The sequence below is a fragment of the Bubalus bubalis genome, chromosome 9, assembly GCF_019923935.1.
Source record: "Bubalus bubalis isolate 160015118507 breed Murrah chromosome 9, NDDB_SH_1, whole genome shotgun sequence".
NCBI classification, from domain to species: domain Eukaryota; kingdom Metazoa; phylum Chordata; class Mammalia; order Artiodactyla; family Bovidae; genus Bubalus; species Bubalus bubalis.
Window position 1 is genome coordinate 59,731,224 of NC_059165.1, and position 18,765 is coordinate 59,749,988.

The window sequence follows — 18,765 nt, forward strand, 5'->3', positions numbered from 1 at the left end:
GACCAGGGACGGGGTAAGGGCTGCTCCGCCCCGGGCGCTGGGTGGCCTGGTCGCTCGCCCCAGACCCCAGCTCTGCGCAGCTGAGCAGTGTGCTCGGTGGCACCGCGCAAAGGGTAGAGCTATTTACAGAGGATGCCAAGCATCTTCTCTGACCATCCAGGCTCCCAGGACTCTGGAGGGCTCACCAGGAACCCCCACTGTCTTACAGTTCCTGTTCTGGGTGCTTTCTTCTGTGAGGGAGGCCACTTCCTCCCAGCACCCAGAGCCTTTTATCCATTTTCTTGATAAGGCCTGAAGTCTGGAGGGGGTCAGCATCTCCTTTCTATCATCTCTGTAGCCCCCGAAGTGCCTGATCAAGGACTTCCTGATTAAAAGCATTACTGCGGAATGCAAAGTCCACACACGCTGGATGAATCGGATACTGCCATCTTGCTGCCTGGTACTTTTACCCCTCTCCTGTGCTGATATGTAATGTTTTATCTAAGTTAATAAAGGAAAGAGTCTCTTGCTCAAAATTTAATACTTTCACCATTAATTCTTTATAACATGCAATCAACAAATTCATAAATGACTCTATAAAAAGAAGAGAACAACTTCTTATAAAGTAATAAATTACTTTTCTTACTTATAAATAAGGTAAGCCTCCCTAAAAAATATGGATTAAAATAGTGGACTTTGCTGGCTGCCCACACAACAACCATATACCCCTTCATAAGAAGTCAGATTTCCAGTTACGGATCCATTCTTTCCTCCTGCAGTTCATGTGCTTCATAGGAAGCTCATTCCTTACCAGCTCCAGGGTAAACCCAGTCTAACCTAAGCCAATCCAGGTGACCCTTTCCTCTTTTCCATCAAGATTGATTCAAGGAATTTAGGACTAAGCCAATCACAAATGGCAACCCTTGGCCACTCGGATTATTTCTAAAGTGGTTTGATCAGTTAAAATCTTAGGGCTCTTCAAACACGCTCCCAAACGTCCTTTTGCCTTAACATAGGCAAACACATAGTCCACCAAGGACATGGGCTACAAATTGCTGACAGCCAATCTTCAGCCCTGAGGGGGTCACCAGCCTTAAGATGAAGTAGGTACTTTAGAAAGGTACAGCAGGAAGAAGGAAAGAAATGGAATTCCAGATGACTTTATCAGTTCAGTTCAGTTCAGTCGCTCAGTCGTGTCCGACTCTTTGTGACCTCATGAATTGCAGCACGCCAGGCCTCCCTGTCCATCAACAACTCCAGGAGTTCACTCAAACTGAGGTCCATCGAGTCGGTGATGCCATCCAGCCATCTCATCCTCTGTTGTCCCCTTTTCCTCCTGCCCCTAATCCCTCCCAGCATTAGGGTATTTTCCAGTGAGTCAACTCTTCGCATGAGGTGGCTAAAGTACTGGAGTTTCAGTTTTAGCATCATTCCTTCCAAAGAACACCTAGGACTGATCTCCTTTAGGATGGAATGGTTGGATCTCCTTGCAGTCCAAGGACTCTCAAGAGTCTTCTCCAACACCACAGTTCAAAAGCATCAATTCTTTGGCGCTCAGCTTTCTTCACAGTCCAACTCTCACATCCATACATGACTACTGGAAAAACCATAGCCTTGACTAGACAGACCTTTGTTGGCAAAATAATGTCTCTGCTTTTGAATATGCTATCTAGGTTGGTCATAATCCTGAAAGATGATGCTGTGAAAGTGCTGCACTCAATATGCCAGCAAATTTGGAAAACTCAGCAGTGGCCACAGGACTGGAAAAGGTCAGTTTTCATTCCAATCCCAAAGAATGCTCAAACTACCACACAATTGCACTCATCTCACACGCTAGCAAAGTAATGCTCAAAATTCTCCAAGCCAGGCTTCAGCAATATGTGAACCATGAACTTCCAGATGTTCAAGCTGGTTTTAGAAAAGGCAGAGGAACCAGAGATCAAATTGCCAACATCTGCTGGATCATCAAAAAAGCAAGAGAGTTCCAGAAAAACATCTATTTCTGCTTTATTGACTACGCCAAAGCCTTTGACTGTGTGGATCACAATAAACTGTGGAAAATTCTGAAAGAGATGGGAATACCAGACCACCTGATCAGCCTCTTGAGAAACCTATATGCAGGTCAGGAAGCAACAGTTAGAACTGGACATGGAACAACAGACTGGTTCCAAATAGGAAAAGGAGTACATCAAGGCTGTATATTGTCACCCTGCTTATTTAACTTATATGCAGAATACATCATGAGAAACGCTGGGCTGGAAGAAGCACAAGCTGGAATCGGATTGCCGGGAGAAATATCAATAACCTCAGATATGCAGATGACACCACCCTTATGACAGAAAGTGAAGAGGAACTAAAAAGCCTCTTGATGAAAGTGAAAGAAGAGAGTGAAAAAGTTGGCTTAAAGCTCAACATTCAGAAAACGAAGATCATGGCATCTGGTCCCATCACTTCATGGCAAAGAGACAGGGAAACAGCGGAAACAGTGTCAGACTTCATTTTTTTGGGGGTCCAAAATCACTGCAGATGGTGATTGCAGCCATGAAATTAAAAGATGACTTTATAATAGCTCATAAATCAGACTGAATCCAAACCTAACCTAAGCTACTACCTCTGTAGAATTTCCAGTGCTAGGAGCCAATAGTAAGGTAAGCTAAGGAATCCCTGAGTGATGTTCAAGCAAGCAGACTTTTATGTAGTGCTGACTATGCCTGGCACTGGTCTAAGCAGCGGGGTATAGAAATGAACATGGTTCAAATCCTTCCCTGGACAATGGGTTAAAAAGAGAAACATAAGGATGGTGTTTTTTAGAAAAGGTGGTAAACAGATTACTGGGCTGGAGTAGGGGCTTAAACCCAGTAGGAGGAGGTGTGAGTGAGGAGACTGTCATTTGAAGGAGGTGATAATAAACTGAAACTTTATAATATGGAGTCAGAATGGCTGGACACTCTCTCTTTTGACCACATCTGTCTTCTGTCTCCATTCTTCTTTTTCCAGGGGCCTAACAGGGATTCAGAAAAGAATGGGAGTTCTTTTCCCTCTTTGCTCTCTGGCCTATTCCAACATGGCATCATACTCTGAGCTGAGAATGACTTTCCCTTTAACCTAAGGCAAAGGCTCGTGGTGACTAACACCGCAATCATCACATGAATCTGAGCATACTTAACTGCTGACTACTTCTGCATTTCCTCTCTCCTACCTGGAAGGCTGTGGTAAAGCTAGTGAGCCCTGGCTAATACAGTAATCAGTCTTATTAATCCCCTATGGCTATTCCATTAGTTACAGAACACAGCCATCATAACTATTCTTTCCTAAAATTCAGTGTGTGTGTATAGGGGGTGGGGTCAGTGGGTATCCTCTGAATTGACCTAATTCCATCAAAACTAGTTTAATAACTTCATTAATCCAACAAGACCCTGTAATAATGATTGTTCTCCCTCTAGCAAAATCTAGACCTATATTTCTCTGAAGACACTGCCCTTCTAAAAACAATGAGCAGTGAAAAGGAAAAGAGAACAAAGTATTTAGAAATATCACAACCTCACACCTCAATGTTTCATGACTTTTCTTGATTGATTTCTGTGTATGTATTCCTCACTATTCCTGGGACCCTCAAAACTCTCTCAAATAAATGTATCTTCCCTCTTCTCCCTCAATCATGTTTCCCCCTCATTTTTGGTGCATATCTTTCTCCTGCCTGACAAATTGCTTGATGTCTGGGGTTGGGGGGAACCTCATGTGCTACTCAGAGGCACTTATAAAGAGGATAAACCCAACAGTGCTCTACTGTCACGACCCAACCCTACTGCACACTCTGTCCCTGTTTTCCCAGAACACAATCATCTTAGGGCAATAAAATCTGGATTTATTTTCAGTGTCCTCTAGGCTGGAAAAAAATTCCAAGAAGAGAACATCAAAAATCACAGAAACTCCATCTATGTTGAGATCAAGGATTCCAGAGCTGGCATCTTTTTGAAAAGCAGGAGTTCACCCAGTGGGAATCAATTGTTCCCAAGTTTGCACAGAAGCAAACCCAAGTAAAGAAAGATTCCCTCACATTAACACAGTCTAGTACAAACCATTTAACATAACAAAAATATAAATGAGCTTTAAATTTAAGGTATGATACAAAACTTTAAAACATGAATTTTTCCATTATAAATTTGGTTGGGTGAAATGTAAGCACTGCTCTGGGAGAGTGTGTTATACTGAAGATCAAATGTAAACAGTGGAAACTGCAGCATTAAGGACAGTTCACAGCTCCAAACGGAGACGGCAATGGCAACCCACTCCAGTACTCTTGCCTGGAAAATCCCATGGACAGAGGAGCCTGGTAAGCTACAGTCCATGGGGTCACTAAGACTTGGACACGACTGAGCGACTTCCCTTTCACTTTTCACTTTCATGCATTGGAGAAGGAAATGGCAACCCACTCCAGTGTTCTTTCCTGGAGAATCCCAGGGACGGGGGAGCCTGGTGGGCTGCTGTCTATGGGGTCGCACAGAGTCAGACACAACTGAAGCAACTTAGCAGCAGCAGCAGCAGAGCTCCAAAACAGACCGTTCAAAGCAAGCAGCAGCCAGGATCAATTAAGACTGCATTGAATCCATCTGAAAAAGAATTCAGAGTAATGACAGTAAATATGATCCAAGGTCTCAGAGAAAGAATGGAGGCACAGATCAAGAAGATACAAGAACTGTTTAACAAAGAGGTAGAAAATCTAAAGAATAAACAGAGATGAACACTAACTGAAATGAAAAATATGCTAGAAAAAAATCAATAGCAGAATAAATGAGGCAGAAGGATTGGTAAGTGAGCTGGAAGACAGAACAGTGTAAATTATTGCCATGGAACCGAATAAAGAAAAAATAATGGAAAAAAAAAAAAAGGATGGTCTCAGAGACCTCTGGGACAACACTAAACACACAACTTGCATTATAGGGGTCCCAGAAGGAAAAAAGAAAGGACCTGAAAAAAATACCTGAAGAGATAATAGCTGAAAACTACCCTATCGTGGGAAAGCAAACAGTCATACCCAAGTCCAGGAAGCACAGAGAGTCCCAGGCAGAATAAACCCAAGGAAGAGTGTGCTGAGAGGCATAGTAATCAAACTGACAGAAAATATTAATACATTATTGACTGGGAGATTTCTGCAGAAACTAATGCCTGTGGCTGGCAATTTCTTATGTAAGTGAATACTGAAATGTTTCCAGTCAATAATGCTTGGATAACAGATATATTAATATGTCTCCAGTCATTAAGTTGTTAAAAGCAACAAGGGAAAAGCAACAAATAACATACAAGGGGGAAGTTCTCTGTTGGTCCAGTGGTTAGGATATGGCACTTTCATTGCCATATCCCGAGTTCAAGAACCCTGGTAGAACTAAAATCCCATAAGCTGCACAGTGGAGAAACAAAACCAAAAAAAGAAACCATATATAAGAATTCCCCTAAGGTTATCAGCTGATTTTTCAGCAGAAATTCTGCAGGCCAGAAGGGAGTGGCACACTATATTTAAAGTGATGAAAGGGAAGAACCCACAACCAAGAACTCCACCCAGCTGGACTCTCATTCAAATTTGATGGAGAAATCAAAAGCTTTACAGACAAGCAAGAGCTAAGAGAATTTAGCACGAGCCGACCAACTTTCCAACAAACGCTAAAGGAGCTTCTCTAGGTGGAAAAGAAAAGGCTAAACTAGAAACAGGAAAATTATGAATGGAAAAGCTCACCAGCAAAGCAAACATATAGTAAAGGTAGGAAATCATCCACATACAAATATGATATCAAAACCCGCAATCATAAGAAGAGGAAAGCACAATGCAGGATATTGAAAATGCATTTGAAATTAAAAGACCAGCAACTTAAAACAGTTTTGTTTATATATAGACCACTGTATCAAAACTTCATGGAAACCACAAACCAAAAATCCACAATAGATGAAAAAAAAGAAAAACCAACCCACACACAAAGAAAAGCAATCCAAAACAACACTAAAGTTAGTTATCAAATCACAAGAGACAAGAACAAAGAGGAAAAAAGACTTACAAAAACAAATCCAAAACAATTAACAAAATGGCAATAAGAACATACATACCAATAATTACCCTAAATATAAACGGATTAAATGTTCCAACAGAAGACAGAAACTGCCTGTCTTAAAAAAGACAAGACCTATTTTTCTCTCCCTACAAGAGACCCAATTCAGATCTAGGGATGCATACAGACTAAAAGTGAGGGAACGGAAATCTCCATGCAAATGGAAATCAAAAGAAACCTGGAGTGTCAATACTCATAGCAGACAAAATAGACTTTAAAATAAAGACTGTTACAAGAGACAAGGAAGGACACTACATAATGATCAAGGGATCAATTCAAGAACAAGATATAACAATTGTAAATATATATATGCACCCAACATAGGAGCATCTCAATATTTAAGATAAATACTAACAACCACAAAACGAGGAAATGACAGTAACACAATAATAGTGAGGGACTTTAAGACCCCACTTTCATCAAAGGACAGATCATAAAGACAGAAAATTTAAAAGGAAACACAGGTCTTAAATGACACATTAGACTACAAAGACTTAACTGATATTTATAGAACATTCCATCCCCAAATCAGATGAATACACATTCTTTTCAAGTGCACATGGAACATACTCCAAGAATGATCACATGCTGGGCCACAAAGCAAGTCTCAGTAAATTTAAGAAAATTAAAATAATATCAAACATCTTATCCAACCACAATGCTATGAGATTAGAAATCAATTACAGGGAAAAAACTGTAAAAAACACAGACACGTGGAGGCTAAACACTGTTACTAAACAACCAATGGATCACCAATGAAATCAAGGAGGAAATTAAAAAAAAAAAAAACACCTGTAGACAAACAACAGTGAAAACACAACAACCTAAAACCTATGGGATGCAACAAAAGTAGTTCTAGAAGTAGAGAGAGGTTTATAGCAATATAATCTTACCTCAGGAAACAAGAAAAATATCTAACAACCTAACCTGACATCTAAAGCAACTAGAGAAAGGACAAACAAAACCCAAAGTTAATAAAAGGAAATAAATCCTAAAGATTAGAGCAGAAATAAATGAAATAGACACACACACACACACAAACCCAGAAACAATCAATGAAATTAAAAGCTGGTTCTCTGAAAAGATAAAATTGATAAACCTTTAGTCAGATTCATCATGAAAAAAGGGAGAGTGCTCAAATCAATAAAATAGAAATGAAAAAGATATTACACTGACACCACAAAAATACAAACGATCATAAGAGACTACAAACAACTATATGCCAATAAAATGGACAACCTAGAAGAAATGGACAAATTCTTAGAAAGGTACAAACTTGCAGAACTGAACCAAGAAGAAATAGAAAATATGAAAAGATCAATCACAAGTACTGAAACTATGATTTAAAATTCCCAACAAAGAAAAGTCCAGGACCAGATGGCTTCACAGGCAAATTCTATCAAACATTTAGAGAAAATTGTACATCTACCCTTATGAAACTATTCAAAAAAAATTTCAGAGAAAGGAACACTTCTTAATTCATTCTATGAGGCCACCATCACCCTGCTACTAAAACCTGACAAAGATGCTACAAAAATAGAAAATTAGAGGCCAGTATCACTGATGAACATAAATGCAAAAATACTCAACAAAATACTAGCAAATCAAAGTCAACAATATATTAAAAGGCTTATACATCATAATCAAGTGGAATTTATCCAAGGGATGCAAAGACTCTTTAATATACACAAACCAATCAATGTGATACACCATCAACAACCTGAAGAATAAATACGATCATCTCAATAGATGCAGAACAACTTTATGACAAAATTCAACATCCATTTATGATAAAACTCTCCAGAAAGTGGGCATAGAGGGAGCTAACCTCAACATAATAAAGGCCATATATGACAAACCCACAGCTAACCTCACACTCAATGGTGAAAAGCTGAAAGCATTTTCTCTAAGATCAGGAACAAGAGAAGGATGTCCCCTCTTGCCACTGTTACTCAACATAGTGTTGGAAGTCCTAGCCATGGCAATCAGAGGAGAAAAAGAAATAAAAGGAATTCAAACTGCAGAAGAAGTAAAACTTTCACTCTTTACAGATGGCATGATACTATACATAAAAAATCCTAAAGAGGCTACTGGGTAACTACTAGAGTTCATCAAGGAACTTGGTAACATTGTAGAATACAAAATTAACACACAGCAATCTGTTGCATTTCTCTACACTAACAATGAAAGAGAATTAAAGAAACAATCCCATTTTCCATTGCATCAAAAAGAATGAAATACCTAGTAATAAACCTGCCTAAGGAGACAAAAGACCTGTACTCTGAAAACTGTAAGACACTGATGAAAGAAATCGAAGATGACACAAACAGATGGAAAGAAATACCATGTTCTTGGACTGGAAGAATCAATATTGTCAAAATGACTATAACACTCAAGGCAATCTACAGATTCAATGCAATCCCTATTAAATTACCAGTGGCATTTTTCACATAACTAGAACAAAACATTTAAAAATTTTTATGGAGACACAAAAGACCCTGAATAGTCAAAGCAATTTTGAGAAAGAAAAATGGTTGAAGGAGTTAGGTTCCCTGACTTCAGACTATACTACAAAGCTAGAGTCATAAAAACAATATGGTACTGGCACAAAAACAGAAATATAGACCAATGGAACAGGATAGAAAACCCAGAAATAAAGCCAAGCTACTATGGTCAATTAATCTATGACAAAGGAAACAAAAATATACAATGGAGGAAACAGAGTCTCTTCAATAAGTGGTGCTGGGAAAACTGGACAGCTACATGTAAAAGAATGAAATAATTTTTTTTTAAACACCATACACAGAAATAAACTCAAAATAGATTAAAAGACCTAAATATAAGACCAGATACTATAAAACTTAGAGGAAAACAGTCAGAATGCTCTATGACATAAAACACAGCAATGTCTTTTTCATCTGACTCTGAAAGTAATGGAAATAAAAACAAAAATAAACAAATAGGACCTAATTAAACTCAAAAGCTTTTGCACAGCAAACTATAAACAAAGTGAAAAGACAACCCACAGAATGGGAGAAAATATTTGCCAATGATGTGACCAACAGGGATTAATCTCCAAAATATACAAACAACTCATGTACCCCAACATCAAAGAAACAACCTAATCAAAAAACAGGCAGAAGACCTAAATAGACATTTCTTCAAAGAAGACATACAGATGGCCAATAGGCACATGAAAAGATGCTCAACATTGCTAATTATCTATCACTTCACATCAGTCAGCACGGTCATCATCCAAAAGTCTATGAACAACAGATACTGGAGAGGGTGTGGAGAAAAGGGAAGCCCTCCCTACACCGTTGGTGGGAATGTACACTGGTGCGGCCCCTAAGGAGAACAGTACAAAGGTTCCTTAAAAAACTAAAACAGAGCTACTATATGATCCAGCAATTCCACTCCTGGGCACATATCTGGAGAAAACCACGGTTTGCAAGGATTTGTTGTTTAGTTATAAACCATGTCTGATTCTTTTGCAATCCCATGTCTTAATTCATGCACCCATATGTTTACTGCAGCACTGTTTACAATAGCCAAGACATGAAAGCAACCTAAGTGTCCATCAACAGATGAACAGATAAAGATGTGGTACATACGTACAATGGAATATTGCTCAGCCATAAAAACAATAATGTCATTTGCAGCAACATGGATGGACCTGGAGATTATCATAACTAAGTGAAGTAAGACAGACAGACAAAGACAAATATCATATGATAATGCTTATATGCAGAATCTTAAAAAAAGATGATACAAATGAACTTATTTATAAAACAGAAACAGACTTAGAGAACAAATTTATGGTAACTGAAGGGGAAACATGAGTTTGGGATTGACATATACACACTATATTTAAAATAGATAACCAACAAGGGCCTACTGTATAGCACAGGGAACTCTACTCAATCTAAATGGGAAAAGAATCTGAAAAAGAACAGATACCTAAATATGAATAACTGAATTACTTTGCTATATACCTGAAACTAACACAACATTATAAATCAACTATAACCCAATATAAAATAAAAACTTTTTTAAAAGACTGCATTGAACAGTATCTGATGATCCCACTCAAGACATGCTCGAAGTCACAGGATTTTCAGTCATTCAACCATAAAATGAGAAGAGTAGAAACTATTCTTTCAGAAAGTGGTCCATGGAGATAACAGTCAAAGACCTCAGTAAAGTAGAGATGAAGGAAAGAACAGTTTTTCAAAGTTGTTAGTTTTTAAATGACAAGATACCTGGTATCTTGGCACTGACCTTGCAGGCAGTAGGGTGGAGAATGTTCCTCTGGAAAAACTGAGCAGCCCCAAGGGGAAAAATATATTGATAATGATACTCGAGAGTGCAAAGAAATGACTCACCCAGTCATTCCACAATAAAACCCATGAACAGAGAACTTCTAATCGACTTTTTATTGCCTCATAAATAAATGAATGAACAAGGATTATCAAGACATTTGCGGAAAGCCTGCAACATAAAAGAGCAAAACAAAAAAGAAAAAAGAAAGAAAACCCAAATGTCCAAAAAAACCAAAACAATAAATTATGGTATATCTATATAATAGTTTCTTTGCACTTATTTTTAATTTGCTTTCAAAGCATGATATAATATTAAGTGTAAGAAAAATGCAATAGCATGATCCTGATTTTCTTTAAAATAAATATTAATAAAGGATCAATGTTACAGAATCAAGAATCCTACAAGAGACCCACATAGTAGTCACCTAATTTAATAGAAAGGTACCACTGCAACTCAGAAAGTAAAAATTAGTCTTTTCAATAAATAGTGCCAACTATTCTTATGGGAGAAAAAAAAATGATCTCCATCCTTATAAACCATGAATAATTCATACTACACCATGGATTTTTATATAAAAGCTAAAGCAATCATACCTTTAGAACAAAGTTTATAATATATTCATGACTCAGGCAGTATTTACCTTATGACCTAGCAACTTTTCTCTTAGAAATACACTGAAGTAAAATGAGTGCATAAGCACACCAAAGACATATGCAAGAATCGTCAGTGACTTCCCTGGTGGTCCAGTGGTTAAGATTCTGCACCTCCAATACAGGGGGTGTGGGTGCTATCTCTGGTCAGGGAACTAAAGATCCCATATGCTGTGTGATCCGGACCAAAAAAAAAAAGGTCAAAGCAGCTTGATTTATTATAGCCTCAAACTGGAAACTATCCAAATGTTCATCAACAGCAGAACAGAAAGATTACAGTATAGTCTATCAAATAGAAACTGCCCACCAATAAGGAAAGAATGATTACTATCTGCAGCAACATGGATGAGTCAAACAGATAATGATCAATGAAAGAACCTAGACTTCATATTGTTAAGATTCCATTTATATGAGGTTCAAGAACAGCCAAAACGAATCTACGGATATTGACTGGAAGAGGCACTGGAGGTGACTTCTGGGATAATGGAGATGTTCCCATCTTAAGCTGAGTCATGATTACATGAATACCCCTGGAGTTGTACATTAAGATTTTCATGCTTTAAGTGTACAGTAACAGTAGACAAATAAAATTTGGCTAGATGGGGAAAAAAAAAGCATTTATAGTGGTTTTCCCTGGGTGCCAGAATTACAGGCAATTGTTATTTATTCTGTATTTTTAAACATTTCAGTCAGAAAAAAATTGTTTTCTTAGTGCTTTTTGGTGTTTTCATGCTACCCACCTATTTTTTTTTTAATAGCTAGAATGCCTCTGTAAACCTTCTGTCTCCTTCTAGTACTAATTTCCCTTCCTATTACTAAAAATTCTCCTTTATGGATAAACTACTTTATATCTGCTCATCACTGCTTTTTACAGTGATTTTTGTAATTGTGATTTTTTTTTTTTTTTGGTTATACCACGAGGCATATAGGATCTTAGTTCCCAACCAAGGATCAAATCTGTGCCGCCTGCCGTATAAGCTCAGAGTCTTAACCACTGAACAGCCAGGCAAGTCCCATGATTCTTTTCTTCACAAGACACCACAGTTCCTTAAGCTGTTTAAATGTTTTCTTCTGCTTCAAACTGAGAAGTCATTTGGCTAAGTAACAAACTTGGGGTTAAAAAAAAATTTCTCTAGGTTACATACAGACTTTCCCCACCTTGGAACTATTCTTACATTCAAAGCCAGAAGTTATGCTTATCCCTCTCCCTTTACATATCCTTTTGGGGATTTTACAAAACTGCAAAGTTTGAAAACATGAAAGCTGATCTTATTCTAAAGACCTCTGTGTCTTTTTTTGAACTCCCTAATTAGCTGGCCTTTTAATAGGATCTTTGTGAATAGATTATTTTGTATTCTAGGTCACTCAGGTTTTTTTTTTATTCTCATACCCATAATTTTGGGTATGACTGTGCTAAAAAAAAGCTTTAGAATTACTAGTTCTGTGCTGCTCTATCATCTCAGGTTTATAGTTTTCGTTAATTTTGGTGTTGACATGTTTGTTTATTCTATTCACAGTCATCTGGCCATTCTAAAAAAAGCAGAGACAACAGGTCAGGGGAGTCAGAGAAGGCTTTTAAGAAGAAGCAACGATCACACCGAGAATTAGGCAGAAAGAGGAATTCAGATTACTCAAACCTCACACTCTTGTCAGAGACAACACTCAAAAACAACCTTGCTAACAGTAAACTTTCAGGATCATTGCAGCTTCTTTTTCTCTTATTTTTATAACTTTTTCTAGTTATTCTTTATATCTTTTAATAGGATTCATGCAATTTTGTTTTGCAGAAAACTATAGGCAACCCTGATCATTTGTTTATTCAACATTAAGTATTTACTACCTGACAGGCCCAGTAATGAGGATATCAGAGGAAGAACTAACTCTGGCTGGCTTGCTCTTCCTCTTCAGTACCTCTGGTAATAAAAATAAAATTATCTTTTCCATTTGTTGGTTACTGCATCATATGGAAAAGTCTGGAAGTTCACCAAATTTCAAGAGTATGGTGTGGGTGGTTTGGCTAAACAGACCAGATGCTTTGCCTGGTTCAGAGGGCAGTTATTTCAAAGAGTTACTCAAGTTTATTGAAACTCATGTACAAGTAGAGAATGACCCTGCCAACAGAGGAAGTGGGCCACATAGTGTGAGTCTGCTGTGGGCCAAGAAAAGAAGCAACGGCATCAAATCTGAACCCCAAAGCCACAAGAACAGGCATTCCACAGCCACAAGCCTTCATCTAGGAAGAACCTACTCCTGACATGCAAGCTTCACACTGGGGCCCTGGGGAACAGCAACAGCAAGGGTTCACTTCAACTGAATTTTTTTTTTTTTTGGCCATGCTGCATGGCTTATGGGATCTTAGTTCCTGGACCAGGGATTGAACCTGTGGCCTCCTCAGTGAAAGCACAGAGTATTAACCACTGGACCACCAGGGAATTCCCAGGATTCCCTTCTAAAAGGTGGCAGTGACATTCACGATAACAGAGCAACACCAGGAGACTCTGACAGTTGATACTGTGACATAGACAAGATCTTTGTTTTTATGACTTCCTCACGATGGGTAACACGTTTGGCTGTGTTACCATTTCCTAAGTTGTTTTTCTTTGGGGAACAGGTGGGAAGGAGACAACCTGCTGTTTTATTCATTACTGTCTAAATACTGATTCTGGTATCAATCTCCCAAATATTATTAACCATCCCTACTTCATTCATGATCTTTTGTTTGCCAGAGAGTTAACTGGGCCTGGAGCTGTCCTCACATAATGAATGAATGAATAAACCAGGGCATGCCTTTTGTATCAGCATTTTGGCTTGTGGCTTTAGCATAGTAGCCTCTCAGTGGAATGCACAATGACACAGAGCTCAGAAATGGGCTCTTCACTGAACAAGGGCCTCAAAATGAACAAGGGAGGCAAAAAAATAATAGTGAATCATCCACCCCTGGAGGCCCTGTCCTAGAGTAATGAAGAATTTCACAGACTGTCTTGTTTCCCCTTCTTACAAAGGCTATAAAAACTATTTATTGCTTATATAACTGAGTTACACATGAAACTAAAAAAATCTACAAATTGTTTAGTAACATGGCTTGCTAAAGCCACTCAGGTAACTGCTTTAAGCCACTATCTCCAAAATTAAACTAACACAAAGATATAAGCATTCTCCATTTGTCCTGATATATTAGATGAAGAACAATGAAGTCTGAAAAGTCATACACACGTTAATAATTCACAATAGGTCAATATTATTTGAAAACCTGGCTATAGCCAATCTCATCTCCCTCCAACAATAAACTTGCAGCCTTGGAGACTGTGAGAATCCAGAGAAGTTCCCCTCAACACAGAAAACATATCATCTGCTAAAATCTCACTGCATAAAGCTTTCTATACAGAATCTCTGGCTGGATCCTAGGCCTGTCACTCCCTAAGGAATAAGATATATAACCTTTACTAAACAGCCCTCAAAAAAAAAAAAAAAGCTTCCTGAATTACTCAACCATCAAAAAGAATGAAATAACATGGATGGACCTAGAGATTACCATACTAAGTGAAGCAAATCAGAAAGAGAAAGACAAATACCATATGCTATCACTTACATGTGGAATATAGAAGACAACACAAGTCAACATATCTGCGGAACATAAACAGACTCGCAGATACAGAGAACTGACTTGTGGTTGCCAATGGGGAGAGGGAGTAGGGGAGGAAAGGACTGAAGTCTGGGATTAGCACAGGCAAACTTTTATGTATGCGACGGATAACAACAAGGTCCTACTGAATAGCACAGGGAACTATATTCAATATCCTGTGACAAGTTATGAGGGAAAAGAATATGGATAGAATATATATGTATGACTGAGTCACTCTGCTGTACAGCAGAAATTGACACAGCATTGTAAATCAACTATACCTCAATAAAATTTAAAAAGAGAAATGCAAATGCAAAAACAACAAAAATCGCTCCCTGAAAATATCTACCAACAACTAAAATAGTGTATGCTGAACCATCCAGGCATCAGAATCCCATTCCTCTCTAATGTTTGGAGGAAACACCCTTTCTTTTTATTGAGAGTTCATTCTTTTTCCTTATAAATTCTTCAATAAAGACTCATTTTTAAGTGAAACTTTCAAATAATAAAAAGAAGTCTATTCTATGAACGAGAAATTCCTCCTTTAGGATTTATCCTACAGGTATAGACTAGTGCCAGTATGCCAAAAAAAAAAAAAACCCACCACTTACACAATTTTATACCACAAACACAAATATTTACTATAACATTTGTTTACAACTATATAACATATTATATATAAAATACATACAAATACATATATATTTGTTTGTTGTTTAGTCACTAAGTCACGTCCAACTCTTCCTCTGTGCATGATATTTCCCAGGCAAGAATACTGGAGTGGGTTGCCATTTCCTTCTCCAGGGGATCTTCTCCACCCAGGGATAGAACCTGAATCTCCAGCATTGGCAGGCTGATTCTTTGCCACCACAAACACAAATATTTATTATAATATTTGCTTATAATAACTATATAACATATATTATATATAAAATACATACACATACATAAATGATAGGTAACATCCTAAAGGTCCACCAATATGGGGACAGTTAAATAAGCAATGGAATTTCCAAACCACAGAATTTCTATTTGACCCTTAAGAAGAATGAGGTAGAATTATATGCACTGATAATGGAAAAGTGCGAACACAGTGAAAAAAGCAAATTACAATACAAAGCATTCTTACTATCTCATTTGGGTTTAAAAATAAAGTTCTATTTCTAGACCTGAATAGGTTACAGTTATATTAGTGAATATAATTATTCATTAAACTGTACTTTTTTTGTCATACACACTTTTCTACACAGTTGGCCCTCTGTATCTGCAGGTTTCACAACCTTGGATTCAACCAACAGCAAATTAAAAATATTCAGAAAAAAAAAATCCCAGAGAGTTCCAGAAAGGAAAGCTTGAATGGCAACCATTTATAAAGCATTTACAATGTGTTAGGTATTACAAGTAATCCAGAGATAATTTAAAGTATTCAGAGGATATGCATAGGTTATATGCAAATACTATGTCATTTTATCTAAGAGATTTGAACATCCACATAATTTTGGTGAGAGGGTCCTGGAACTACTGAGAGGTGACTATACATGGTAAAAAATGGAAATTATCTTTAGGTAAAGTCTATTCATAGCTTTTAGGAGAACCCAGGTGGTGCAGTAGAAAAGAATCCACCTGTCAATACAGGAGACACAGGAGACTCAGGTTCAATCCCTGGACGGGAAATATCCCCTGGAGGAGGGAATGTACCCACTCCAGGATCCTTGTCTGGACAGTTCCATGGACAGAGGAACCTGGCGGGCTATAGCTCATAAGGTCGTGAAGAGTCGGACACGACTGAACAGGCACACAACCTATTTCTTAACTTATTGAGCTGGAAAGCCACGCTTCTAGATGCTTCCAACAACCATCCAACTACTACTGAGAATATGTTTTGTTCCAGCTTCAGGGCAGGATCCACAGCTGTGAACAGACCCATAGATTCTAGGCGAACCTCACCAAGGGCTCCTTCTCCAGCCTTTATTAATCTTGGATGGCTCTCTGCAGAAACCACAGGACACCTGAATGCAGGGCAGACTACTGTCTTCAGCTTCTGGAAGGACTCCTCAAAGGTGGACCTCACTCAGCCCCTTGTCTGACAGACAGCTCCCCAAATGCCAGCAATTCCCCCACCTCTCACTACCTCCTTTGGAACTCCAATGTCCAGCTTCATCCGGCCATAAGTTCAGGGACTCTGGTCAGTACCCCACTAATGTAGCTATCTGAAAGCCATGGGGAAGTGAAGACTGGCTCCTCCTCAGGAAGAAAGGCTGGGATCTCTGAATTACATCTAGTCACTGGGATGTACAAGATGGCATTGTCACTCTGCAACTTCAAACAGCCAGTCCTCAAAGTGACAATGGAGAGAAAATGAGTTCAGCAAGAGGGAGGGCAGAAGCGAAAGCAGCAGTGAACAGAAGGAAAAGTAAAAGGGAAGAAAGCTGTTAATAGAGAAAGTGAGTTGAGGAGATGAAAGGACAGGTTAGAGCAGGGAGAGAGAAAAAAGGGAGGAACTCTGCCCCCTGCCAACTTGAGAGGACACACTAGAAAGGCACAGGTCCGTCCCTCCTACAAGCTGACGAGGCCACTTCCCAGGCCAGGTCCCCCACCAGCACGGCCCCTGAAAGACGGGCTCTGCCTGCCCCCTCCCAGAGCATTAGACTAGGCTTTGTGGGATAGCTGAAATCTTGATAGCTTAGAAAGAGGCCCCTACAGCTTCATGTGCTGGTAATTTAACTGAGCACTCCTGGTTCCTGCCGGCTACCAGACCGGCCCTGGCTTTGCTTCATCATTAAAGCAAGCTCTCCTGACCCTCTGCAGGAGCCGCAGCTCAGTCAGCACCGCAGGGCGGCTTCAAAGGACAAGAGTGGATTTCATTGCGCACCAGCAAGTACCAGTCACACCTGCCATGTGGTCACCCCAAGGACCAGACAACCCAGGGCAGTTCATTTCTTCCTCCTTTCTTTTCTTCATTTTCTTAGAATTTTTAAAATAGGCATTACAGACAAAAAGGTTACACAAAACAGAGGCTAGATGCTAACTTCAGAGTTCTATCATTAGTTACACCCACCAAGAGCAACTGTATGTTAATATATGGAAGCCAAGGAGATCAAAGGAGTATGGGGTGGTAATTACTTGAAACCAAAACAAAAAATACAAACTGCATCCACCCTGAGCAAAATTTTGAGTTTTCCAAGCACACACTTGCACAGGAAGAGCAATAGAACACAGCACCAATAAAGTCACATCCTTGGCAGAGGGCCTAGAACTTATTGATGATATAGTATACAGGTTCACCACCACCCAGACCTCCTTTTGGCAAACCTATCAAAACAGCAGTGGTTTCAACTGACTGCATGCATTTCTTTTTAGTTCCTAGACCCTTCACTCTGCTGTCTTCCTGGTATCACAGAGCCACTAGGAGTGTCAAGAGGTGGGGTTCAAGGGGCCCTCTCTGAAACCTGGCTACCCTCAAACCATCCCTATCACCTGTCTACTGCCGCCCGAAAAAACTCACAGTGAGTCGTATCTTTGGATGAAGGCAGTATTTTTCCAAGTGGGATACACGGCAGGTGTGGGGAATGTGGACAATTGTAACAGTTATGCTTTTTAAGATTTGCCTTTGTCAGGTGATAGCTGTTTCCAATTTAAGCCAATCATAGTTCCCCCCTGAAATAACTTCTGGAGGGTTTTTTTTTAAATGGCACATTTTAAAGAAAAAAATGTTAACAGTACTGATGGCAAAGAAATAAGACAAAAATCATGCAGGTGGAATACAAATGAACTGTGAGAAAGAGGTAAAGCATCCACCTCCAAGCCCTTTGACTTTGCATGCAACTAGCCCTCACTGGGGCCTTCCCAGGAGGCTCAGTGGTAAAGAATCCACAGTGCACGTGGGTTCAATCCCTGGGTTGGGAAAATCCCCTGGAATAGAAAATGGCAACCCACTCCAGTATTCTTGCCTGGAAAATCCCATGGACAGAGGAGCCTGGCAGGCTACAGTCCATGGGGTTGCAAAAGAGTTGGACATGACTGAGCAACTAAATAGCAACAACGGCCATCACTGGTGTTTCTACTGCCACCATCACATATCAAGATTTGCCAA

The 18,765-nt window shown here is 39.1% G+C and overlaps 1 protein-coding gene across 1 annotated transcript in view; it reads right to left on the reverse strand.

Moving 5' to 3' along the window:
- CYSTM1 (cysteine rich transmembrane module containing 1) overlaps nucleotides 1-18,765 on the reverse strand; it is a 57,121-nt gene that overhangs the window by 31,591 nt on the left and 6,765 nt on the right. The gene's annotated exons all lie outside the window — the stretch shown is intronic.